Genomic DNA, 12,714 nt, shown 5'->3' on the forward strand with positions numbered 1-12,714 from the left:
AATTACCGCCCAATTAGCCTCTTGAGCATTATCTCTAAATTATATGCGAAACATCTCCTGATAAAACTGGCTGACTGGATTGATGCCTATAACATCCTGGCTCCTGAACAAGCCGGATTTCGTGAAGGCCGATCGACCATTGAGCAGGCCTTTATACTCCAACATCTGGCTGAGAAATATACTTGTAAACCTGGCTCGGCCCCTACACCGCCTTTGAGTCTCTGAACCACCTGGTGTTCGAACCTGTTTGGAGGATCGTCAAAGGGCCTCCAAACAGGTTTGTTCACATCCCTAGCAAATAGCAGCCTTGAGAGGGCCCACCTGCAGATCAGGATTACAGCAGGGGCAAAGGGTTATTTCCCCCCCATACACCCTGCCATGCTGCACCCGTGACCTTGATCACAGCTCCACTTCTTGCAACTGCTATTTAGGAAACGAAATCAAGCACTCAGCAGCCAATAATATGTAGTTTAGTCCTCATTCAGCAGTAGATCCCAAAGGAAGAGTTCCATGTTAGCAACACTAGACCCTGTGTTAAAAGAGTAGTCAAACACTCGTAGGTGAGCTGGTTTATGCCAGGTGGTGTGTTTGTGTGTGCAGTGAAAAGAGGCAAGGGGAAGCACTGTTGGATTTGTCCATGTTCCATGCCACTGAGATGTTGAGGAGGAGAGCAAGGAGAGCTGGTTTTGTGGTAGCACGCATGAATTGTCCCCTTTAATAAGCAGGGTCCACTCTGGCTTGCATTTGAATGGGAGATTACATGTGAGCACTGTAAAATATTCCCCTTAGGGGATGGGGTCCCTTTGGGAAGAGCATCTGTATGTTTGCATGCAGAAGGTTCAAAGCTCCCTCCCTGGCATCTCCAGATAGGGCTGAGAGAGACTCCCACCTGCAACTTGGAGAAGCCGCTGCCAGTCTGTGTAGACAATACTGAGCTAGATGGATCACTTGGTATAAGGCAATTTCCTATGTCCCTACTAACCTTAGGGATTAGAGGACAGGTTCATGGATTAGCATTTTCTTCTGGTTTTGGTCATGATCTTGTGGGGACCACTCAAAATGATGTCATGGACCAACCAGAATTTCCAGACCAAAATGAGACATTGGTTTCTTCTATTGTTGGTTCTGTTGCACTCTGGGTTCCATTAAATGGTGTTTCACCAGAACTTATTTATTTTATTTATTTAACATATTTTTATACCACCCAAAAGTTATATCTCAACAAAACTTATGTTTTGTAAACCGCATAAATGAATGAATGAATGAATGAATGAATGAATGAATGTCTCTCAGTGGTTTACAACACAGCAAACAACCAACAACAGAAAAAGTTAAAACATTAGTTAAAATAAATGACAGAAGACTTAAAACATTAGTTAAAAATAAATGATAGAGAAAAAGTTAAAACATTACAACAATTTAAAATTTTAAAACAATATTTTAAAATGATGTTAAAACTATTAAAACAATATTTAGTTAAAAGCCTCGGTGGATAGATGTGTCTTTAAAGACTTTTTAAAAGTTGTCAGAGATGGGGAGGCTCTTATTTCAGCAGGAAGTGTGTTCCAAAGCCTCGGGGCAGCAGCGGAGAAGGCCTGTCCCTAAGTAGCCACCAGACGAGCCGGTGGCAACAGCAGATGGACCTCTCCTGATGATCTCAATGGGTGGTGGGGTTCACGACGAAGAAGACATTCTCTTAAATACCCAGGGCTCAAGCCGTTTAGGGCTTTATAGGTTATAACCAGCACCTTGTATTTTGCCCGGAAACTTATCGGCAGCCAGTTTAGTTCTTTCAATATGGGCGTAACATGGTCTCTCCGAGATGACCCAGAGACCAATTTGGCTGCCTCAATTTGGACCAATTGTAGTTTCCACATAGAGGGTAGCCCCACATAGAGCGCATTGCAGTAATCCAGTCTGGAGGTTACCAGCATATGTACCACTGTTCTGAGGTCATTTATCTCAAAAAACAGCTGATAGAAGGCTCTTCTAGCCACTGCCTCAACCTGGGACACCAGGGAAAGGAGTAGATCCAAAAGCACCCCCAGACTGCGTGCCTGTTCCTTCTGGGGAAGTGTGACCCCATCCAGAACAGGCAGATCAAACTCATCTCCCGAGTTTCAACCCCGCACAATGAGTACCTCCATCTTATCTGGATTCAGTCTCAGTTTGTTATCCCACATCCAGCCCATCACTGCCTCCAGGCAGGCATTTAGGGAGGTTATGCCCTCTCCCGATGATGTTGACATGGAGAAATAGATTTGGGTGTCATCCAAATGGAGTCCTGAGGTAAACCATACAGAAGTTCAGATTTTGAAGAGCAACAGTCTCCAAGGGACACCATCTGGAACCTGTCCGAGAGGTAGGAGCAGAACCACCGCAAAGCAGCGTCCCCCACTCCCAACCCCCCAGTCATTCCAGAAGAATACTATGGTTGATAGTATTGAAAGCTGCTGAAAGGCCCAAAAGGACCCACAGAGTCACACTTCCTCCTTCTCAATTGGAGATCATCCATCAAGCTGACCAAGGCAGTCTTCATCCTATAGCCCGTCCAAAAGCCAGTTTGAAATGGGTCTAGATAATCATTTTCCTCCAAGACCACCTGGAGCTGGGAGGCCACCACCCTCTCAATTACGTTGCCTAGCCTTGGAAGGTTAGAGTCAGGCCTGTAGTTGCTCAACTCTGAGGGATTCATGGTAGGCTTATTCAGAAGTGGTCTAATAATTGCTTCTTTAAGACAAGGAGGCATCCTGCCTTCCCTCAAAGAAACATTTACAATCTCTACCAGGCCTTCTGCAACAACTCCCCTGCCAGACAGTATAAGCCATGTCGGGCAAGGGTCAAGAGAACAGGTAGTAGACCACACCGTTCCAATCAGCTTGTCCACATCCTCAGGAGTCACAAACTGGAACTGATCCAGCCTGACCACACAAGAGGAGTTGTTGACACCTCCACATCAGACACTGAAGTAATTGTGGAGACGGAGTTCAAGTCGGCCCGAATACAAGAGACTTTTATCTGCAAAAAACTCATTAAACACGTCACAGCAGGTCATCAATGGTTCCAGGTTCTGATTCAAGGGAGGAGGGGCACATACTAGCCCTCTCACAACCCTGAACACCTCTGCCAGATGTGAACTTGCGGATGCAATACAGGCAGAAGAAAATCACTTCTTTGTCGCACGTATTGCCTGAGCATAGATCTTCAAATGTGCTCTATGTTGCAATATGTCGGATTCAAGTTGAGTCTTCCTCCACTTGCGCTCTAGTTGCCTATGTCGCCGCTTCAGCCCCCAGAGTTCTTCCATATACCAAGGGGCCAGTTTTGAAGTGGGTCAGAGAGGATGCTTAGGAACAATCATGTCTACTGCCCTGGTGAGTTTGCTGTTCCAATTCTCCACCAGGGGATCAACAGGATCACTGGCAGAGCCAACACTAAATCCCACCAAGGCTTCTTGAAATCCTATTGGGTCCAATAACCTTCTTGGGTGGACCATCCTAATAGGTCCCTCGCCCCTGCAAAGGTGGGGAGTGATTGTGACTCCAACCTTAACCAGATGGTGAGTTCAACCTTAACCGTCCATGACAACTTCCCATTGAAAGGAAGAGGGTGTGGCTTGGGGCAACTCCTTGCAGACAATGGTAGAGTAGATAGAGTATACCACACCAGCACAGCACTCCACTCTGCATTGTGGACAAGTGCAAGAGCAATGTGTGGCAGAGTGCCAACCGCACAAGTTGAATGTGCATTAGTGTGCCTCCAGCATTTGAATAGCAAATAATGAAAATTGAAAAACCACCGCTCAGTGTAACTGGCGCTAGAAGGCCATGTTGCTCTCTTACCCAATATAAGAGGTGCTATTTTATAGTGTAGCGATGCCTGTTCTTTATCCCACTTGGAGTGCTGCCTATTCATGGATTGCTGGTGGGTTCCAATGCTTCGGCAAACATGGTCTTAATTGGATCATCAGCTGGGTTTAATTTACCGAGCTGGCTTCTCCCTGTGTGGTTCATTAAGATTGTGCCGGGATCAGCCAGCTGGACTGCAGAGCGCCCAGCTCACTGGTAATGACCTTGGCTGGCTAATTATTGTTATCTACTCCTTCCATGTTTTTGTCACGCCTGCTAAGCCTTTGTAAATCACCCTAACTGGGAGTTGTGGTCACAACTCTTTACACAAACAGGAGGGGAAGGGAGGTACGGGGCCCAGAAGAATAAACAAGGAACAAATGTGAGCCACATTGGTCGAGTGGCTAAGCTTTTAGACCTGGCACTGGCCAAGAGACCCGGGTTCAATGCTCTGCTCCGCTATGAATGCATTTAGTGCTTCTTTTCCAAAATTAGAGGCTTCCCCCCTGGACCAGCTATGAGACGTTTAGATCTGGCTCTGAAAGCTATTCAGAATCTTCATCCAGTTCCAAATGCCTGTTGTCTGGCTGTTAACTGGTATAGCAGGACTTAATTTGAGCCATGGCTCCCCAGGGGTCAGACGTGGCAAGTGCCCCACAGCCCTGGGGTGCATTTCCTTCAATAAGTGGCAACCCCAGAGTCTCCCTGCACAGCAGGGAGCTCCAGAGCAGAAGGAGGAATTTCTAGACAGACTTGAGCCTCAGCATTTTTGTTTTCTAGAAATTTGATACTGATACAAGCTGCAGAAAATGTACTGCATTGGTTCTACAAGCACTGTCCTGGCTTGTGCTTGAATTCCAAATGCAGTTTAAAGAGCTGGGTTTAACCAAAAACTTGCATGGTCCAAGTTATTTAAGGAACTGCTGTGGTATACTGCACTTTAAGAGGCAAACACCAAATGAGAAAGGCCATGTGAGATAACCAGGGGGCTGCTTTGCAGCACAAAGAGTTGTGTGAAGAGTTGGGCATTTATGGTTTCCTCCAGGTCATGAATAGTCCTACACTCAGAAAGCCTAGGCTCAGATGGGCTAGGAACCAGAGCACTCCACAGATACGTTGTGCTTGCTTCCCCACCCCACCCCTTACCAATCTAAGTTTTGTGTACTGGCCTTTTCCAAAAAGTTGTTGTTATTGTTGTTGTTGTTGTTGTTGTTGTTGTTATTTTATACATTTCTATACCAACAACTTATTGCTAAGTTGTTAGCAATTAAAAGCCAAGTTATTAGAAGAGCTCTATTGTGTGCTGCTGTTCTCACATGCTGTTCTCCCAGTAAGCTCTTTTCATATGAGCCTCTCTCAGAACTTTGGTCTTTCAAGGAAACCTTGCTTTACATCTCCCACCTCTGGAGCTAAGAAAGGGACTACAAGAGGCAAGGGTTTTTCAATGGTTGCACACTTCTTGTGGAAGAACTTCTCACTCGGGAAACCCACCAAGCAGGGCCAGTTCTAGGTTTCAGATATAGTGATGGCCTTTACCTTCGATCCAGGGGAGGATCTTATCAATGGGCAAAGTGGGTGGCACACTCACCTTATATTTCTCAGTCAGCCATGTTGTCTCTGCTTCCATTTTGTGTGTCTTCTGCCTGCCTCTGTTGTTCTCTGCTTCTCTTGCCTGCAACCCGCTGCTACTTTCAGAATTTTGAGGTGGGCAACCGTAGCACCAACCTCAAAAGTACAGATGAAAAGTCCCAGATCTTTTAAAATATTAATAAGGCAGGAGTCAATAAGTATACTAGCTTTTATTTTTTGCAAAGTGGGTTCTGGCCCTAGGACCACACTATGGACCAGAGAAGGACAAGGCTGGTTGACTCCTCAGGCAGCCAGAGTGCCCAGAGAATGGGGGAGTCTTTTTCTTTTAGCTACTTAGAAGAATCCAATCACCATTTTGGTTAAAGAGCCGGTAGGCTGGTTGGTTGGCTGTTGGTAAGTCTGACCTTTTTCTGGTTCCTTTGTGTTCGGATGGGAGGAATGCAACCTCTGCTTTCTCTCCCTTGCTCTCTGATCTGATATGTATGCAAAGCATTATGGCCTATTCTCAAAATGATATTTTATAAAACTTTGGAAGGAACAGCAAACTGCAAGACTGGACTAATTTGATTAGAAACTGGCATAAGAAGTCAGAAAGTTCTTTTAGCATATGATTTCTGAGTTAAAACTGCTTTTCAAATCATTGCAGAAGTGGTTTTCCATGTGGGTGTGGTGTAGAGAAGGAATGGATTTGATTGGAAGGAAAATAATTAAAAATATGCAGAGAGGTAAATATGTTTTTCTCTGGATTGTGGCCAGTATCTGTAACATTAATATGTCCCCGGGGGGGTTATGGTTCATCGGGCAAGGATTAAGGAAGTGATATCTATTTTTTTTTAATTGTTGCTTGCTAGGATGGATACCCAGGCTAAGGGGCAGGCTCCCAAGGCAAGCAGAGACTGGCACCAAGCTGTTCAGCAGTCATGGAGTAGGGAAAGGGTGTTCCCACGCATCTTTGCTCCCCATGGTGCACTCTAAGTCAGGGTTTCTTAACCTTGGGCCCCCAGATGTTGTTGGACTACAACTCCCATCATCTCCAGACATGGCCTTTGTGGCTGAGGATGATGGGAGCTGTAGTCCAACAACAGCTGGGGGCCCAAGGTTAAGAGACCCTGCTCTAAGTTACAGGAGATGGTTCATAGCTGCAGTAAGCATCATCGAAAAACCTGTGTTTTTGCTATTATTTATGTATGCATTTTTTAAAAGGCAGGCAGAGCTGCCCTTGTAATTCCAGAATGTATTTGTTCCCCACTTTTGTAGCTGGTCTCTGCTTTACCTGCAGCTTATATAGATCTATTTACTTTAACATGTATAGCCTGTGCTTCCTCCAAGAAGCCCAGAGTGGGGCACATGCTTACATTTATCCCCCCAACAGCCCTTTGAGGAAGGTTATGCTGAAGGAGAAGTGACTGTCTCAGAGTCACCCAGTGAGCCGGGTCTCACGATCAGTGAAACCCAGTTTGGGGAGCTAAGTCCGCTCTCCCCGCATACGAGCAGGGCGGGAGCCCTGGGTAGCCAGATCGGCCGCCCACACGGTTGCTGGCTCCGTGACAGTAATGTGGAGGCTTGGGGGAGCGGGGGCCGATTGGCCCCCGGAAGCTCCAACATGCCCTGTGCAAGCCCGCAGGGCATGCTGGTAAGACCCCCGGAGCCGGGAGGTGGCTTTTTGCCTCCCCTCCGGCAGTCTCCTCATGAGTAGCCACAGTGCGGCTACTCACGATTTTTAAAACCAGGTTTGCGGAGCACTCGCTCCACAAACCTGGTTTAAGGGCAGGGGTAGTTAGGCGGGTGACCCGCTTGCAAACCACCGGGCTCGATTTTCTCCTATCGTGTGAATAGCCTGAGTGAGTTTTATGATGGAATGGGGATTTGAACTTCCCCAGTCTAGTCCAGCACACTAATCACTGCACCACTCTGGCTCAGAGTTAGTTCTTCTTGTTGTTTATTATTAGTAGTATTCATTTTTTTAAATAATTGGGCAGACAGAGCTGTCCTGGTGACTTCAGAATGCATTTACTCTCCACAGAAGCAGCCTTTTGTAGCTGGTCTGTGCTTTATTTGTGGCTTGGACAGTTCGTGTGTGTGTGTGTGTGTGTGTGTGTGTGTGTGTGTGTGTGTGTGTGTGTTGATCCTGCCATGTTAGATATGAATATACACACTACTGTAGTCCTGTTCATTATTATAAAGCAACTGATGTTTTCCCTATTTCTTTGTATCTCTCATGATGAGCAGTTGAGATTTGTATGCTTGTGTGTGTGCTTGTATTTTGATCCCACTTGTTAATACAAATCTACACTTTGCCAGTTATTGCTAAGGCATCCACCTAGACCTGACTCGACCACTGCTTAGATCAGGGGTTGCCAGCCTTGGGTCCCCAGATACTATTGGACTACAGCTCCTCTCATTCCCAACTGTAGTGGCCTTTGGTAGTCTAACATCTGGGGACCCAAGTTCTGTAACCCCTGCCTCTGATGGCTTTAGAAGAGAGAGAGAGAGAAATGCAAGGAGGACAAGTTGAGGACATGCCCTCAACTCCTGCCTGTGACTTCCAGCAGCATCTGGTGGGCCACTGTGTGAAACAGGATGCCGGACTAGATGGGCCTTGGGCCTGATCCAGCAGGGCTGTTCTTACGTTCTTAAGTCTATTAAAGGCCCCTGGTTGCAAAAGCAGTATGGAACCTCCAGATTCAGAGGCAGTATATCTTGAATACCAGCTTGCTTCAGGGAGGGCAACAGCAGGAGAGAGTTATTGCCCCCATCTCCTGTTTGTGGACTTCTCTGAGACATCTGGTGGACCACTGTGGGAAACAGGATGCTGAACTAGATAAGCCTGGGCCCTGATCCAGCAGGGCCCTTCTTATGGCCTTATCTGCCCAACCACCCCATGAAGAGAGTCATTATTCCAATTTTGCAGATAGCAGAGAAGACAGAGAGTGACTAAGTTGTTGCCATCCAGTAAAAACTAGTTCGTACATGATGTTTTTTTCAAGATGCACACCTAAAACGTGTTAAGCACACATCTAAAAAGGAAAAGTGCAAATGTGACACATGTCTACCACACAAGTGCGCTCACCAGGGAGCCAGGATTGGTTGTCGCTACCTGTTGAGGGTGGTTGGGAAGAAGGGAGGACTGCAGCAGTGAATCAAGCTGAGACACAGTGGGCAGCCTCGTTTAAGTGCTTTGGGCTCGCTGAAGTCTTTAATTATTCAATCAATGTATTTATCACAGCACACTAGCGGCCCCTGGGGACCTATTAGCCGGCGCCAACACACAGCTTGGGAATGAGGGAAGCAGAGAAGAGTCACCATTAAGCCTGCAGTCCTGAGCATATTTACTGTGATGTATGTTGCATTGAAATCAGCGCTGCTTCCTTCCGAATGAATAGGCACAAGCCTGGATTGCAAACCCCATATTGGTACAGTAAGAGAGAGAGAGAGAGAAAGAAGAACTGTTTGAATAAATAAACACTTTTGAATATCCGGGGTGAGTGAAAAGCTCCCAGCAGCATCAAATACTGGCTTCTGCCTTGACATTTTGATCGGTAACAAATGGATTAGGTTAGGATGAACCATGAGCACCTTGCAGCGCTGGGATGGTGATGCCCTAATTCAAGGTCATCTTCTCAGCCTCGGCTCTTTGTCTCTGGAGGGAATACCTACCCCACCCCCCGCCCGCCATGCCTCCCTGGTTGATGCTGCATTTCACTCTGCACAGATTTGCAGCTCCATTGATCATGGCAAAGGCTACATCAGCAGTGGGATTAGATAGGCTGCTGATATGTTGTGTCTGTGGGAGCATATTGCCTTTCATGCTAGGAGGGGCAGATAGTTCGTTTTATTTATATACTCATCTTTTTTTCTACACGGCTCAGCAGTGCCGCTGGACATCCTTTTCTCTCTCTTCTGTATGGCCGGAAGAGAAGCCCACTGTGGTTGCCTAGCAACTACAGGCCATTGCTTGAACAAACCTCCTCTTGCAGTTACTCAGCAACTACAAAGGGCCCCATAACTCCCCCTGGAACCAGGGATTCAGCTGGAGTCCAATACTAGGCCTCCAATACTGAGTTACTCCAGAGCGCAGAATTGCAGGAAGCAAGTCAATATCTTCAGGTGTCAACAGTATGGCCCCTCCTCTAGATAGCGCAATAATCTTCCCTCATTTGGAGTGGTAAATTTTCTTCCCTTCCTCCCCCACTGTGGGTGGATGGTTGTGTGTGTGGCTGCCTTGTGCATCATCTTTGGCGATGGGAGAAAATGAGGAGACAAGTTATGGCTTTGGTCATGTTGCCTTCCTCTTGTAGTCCAGCCAATGGGAGGTGGGCACTGGCAAAGAGGGTTGGCACCAACATTTTGAAAAAGTGAAATTTGACCTCTCATGGTATTCTCAGTTAGCTTATCAACCATTCACCCTTTCCAGTTATTCGCAATTGCTACTGGATGCAGCAACTGAGTAGACAACAGTGTGTCTACTGAGGCAAAGTGGAGTGTTCTTTCTTTCATCTCGATTGATCAGGGAACACGTTTTTTTCTTCACAATTCTGTGCTGCAGTATTGGTGGGGGCCCTTTGTGCAGTAGTTACATTTAAATCTAGCTAGATTGTCTTTTAAATAGGTCTCAGTTCTCAGGGACAATGCCATGTAAGGGTTGGCATGATTAAGAGAAGTCTATTAGTAAGCATCCTAAGGCCTTCTGGGAACACTGAAAGCACCTTCCCTAGATCAACCTCTTAGGGCTACTTGGTTTGAGGGAACTAGAACCAGATTCCCTGGGGGTCCTCTTGCCTCACCTCCTTGGGGTTTATTACCTCAGAGTGGAATGGGAGGTGATTTGGCCAGACATCTCCTAGAAGATTACTGGGTGACTCTGGGCCAGTCATGTATCTCTCAGCCTGACCTACCTCACAGGGTTTTTGTGAGGATTTTAAAAAACCATGCACACTGCTCTGAGCTCCTCGGAGGAAGAGTGGGATATAAATGTAAGAAATAAATAAATACCATTTTTGGAATGTGTGGACTATGAGGATGCAAACACAACTAACTGTACAGGGGCTCTGAGCCAGGATGGGGTCACCCAGAAGTGGGACTGAAATGGACGGAAGTTGAGTTGCCAGCATCGCACCCTTCAAAGGATTAGATCTTAGGTACCCACACTGGGCAGGGAAGGTAATGATACTTAGAATAATGTAGTTCATTGCTGATCCCTCAGTAATTAGTAAACTTACAACTTTTGTTTAATCCAACAACTTATGCCACATCTGATAGGCTTGCTCTTTCCCCATCTTTGGGCAGTTATAAAAGAACTTTCTATGTCACAAAGCCCTTTAATCTGGTTGTTTTAAATCTTTTTATGCTGCAGTTCGTATATTGTATTCTGTTTTTACTGACTGTGGTTTTATTATTTGTGGTTTTATTTAATATTGTTTTGTTAGCCACCCGGGACTCATTTTACAAAGAAGGGTGGAATATGCATCACTGAAATAAAGAAAATAAATAAATCTCTCTATTCCCTGCATCCCTGCATAATAAATAGTTCCAGATCAGGCATGGATCTTTGCCTAGGGAATGACTAATGTCGGCCCTTCCCTATTTGGTCCCCTCTGCTCTCTATTGTTCCAGACCACCTATTTACCAGTCTGCCTCCTTTCTTTCCTGCGTACCTTCCACTCCCTGTACTATACATGCCAACCTACTGTATGATGTTTTATACCTGCTTCCCTCATACAAGGACATTTTATGCAGATTAACTAAAGGCTTATTCAGCAACAATTTTCTCCATTTTCTCCTTCTCCTTTCTCTCCCTTCTCCTTTCTGACTCTTACCCCATACTCTCTACAGGACTCTCCCCTAGGACAAATGTCCAAACATACTGCAAAAGATTACTGAATGGAATACAACAAATGGGCACTTTGGCTTTGACCTTGGTCCACAACCTTGCTTTGGATTATCTTCTTTAGGTGGCTCTGGTGTGGTCTATGACCATAATACATATTGATTTGACTGATCACTGGTGTGAGTCCACTGCATATCCTTAGCTTTGGCCTTCCTGGTCATTTGTTGCAGGTTGACATTCTGTAACTATGCTGCCCACTCATTCTATTGGAATTTAGGGATGTGCACAAATTGATTTTTTAAAATTCAATTTGTGCCCAAAACAAATCACCCCTGATTTGTTGTGTGTCCAAATCTACCCTCCATCACCCCAGATTCTATTTGTATTTGCTTCAATTTGATTTGGATTTGGACTGATTCAGACCACTTAACAAGGTCCTAGTGGTACCAAATATGGGTGATGGATAGGTTCCCATGGGTGCCACCCACCAACCAAATTTCAAGGCAGTGGGATACTTGGTTGATTTTTAATGAATTTTTAAAATGATTTTGAACATTTCTGCCATAGGAAACAATGGGGATTCAAAATTGCCATATCCTAACCCTAACATGGATCCCCAGCTTTAATTTAGTTAAAAAACCCCACAACAAACTCAGCTCCAGCCCTTGTAGAAGTGGAGTTATGGAGCAAAATGTGCAGTCATTTTTCAAGTGTTTGGATTCTTTGGTGTATAATAACCTTTTCTCATAATGAATCCCTATTCACTGCACACCTTAATTTCTTCTGTTCATTTTGACTGTCACTGGATGGTGCCAACTGTCAACTGCCATGTGCCAACTACACCCACCCCCCACCTGCAAGGCAGTGCGGTATTCATTTTAATTTTTAGGAATATTGAAATGTTTAGATTCTTTGGTGTCTAATGACTTTTCCTCATAATAAATCCCTATGAGGATTCATCATACGCCTTTGTTTCTTCTGTTCATTTTGAATATCATTGGACAGTGCTAACTGTCAACTGCCATGTGTCAACTACACCACCACCACCCACACACTGGGGTACTCAGTTTATTCTCTAGGTATTTTTTGAAGTGTTTAGATTATTTGGTGCCTTCATTACACACTTCATTTCTTCTGTTCATTTTGACCCGACTGCCTTGCAGGTGGGGAAGTAGTGGCATCCTATGTTCCAACTACCCCCCAACCCACAAGCCACTGGGTACTCAATTTTTATTTTAGGAATTTTTGAGGTGTTTAGACTATGTAATGAATCCTCATAGAGATTCATTATGAGAAAAGGTTATTAGACACCAAATAGCCTAAATTTTTTTTTGGGGGGGGGGGAATCTTAGAACATAAACTGAGTAGTACCCCACTGCCTTGTGGGTGGGAGGGGGGTATAGTTGGCACATGGTAGTTGACAGTTGGAACTGTAAAAAAGACAGTCAA

This window comes from Hemicordylus capensis, chromosome 2 (genome assembly GCF_027244095.1).
Source record: "Hemicordylus capensis ecotype Gifberg chromosome 2, rHemCap1.1.pri, whole genome shotgun sequence".
NCBI classification, from domain to species: Eukaryota; Metazoa; Chordata; class Lepidosauria; order Squamata; family Cordylidae; genus Hemicordylus; species Hemicordylus capensis.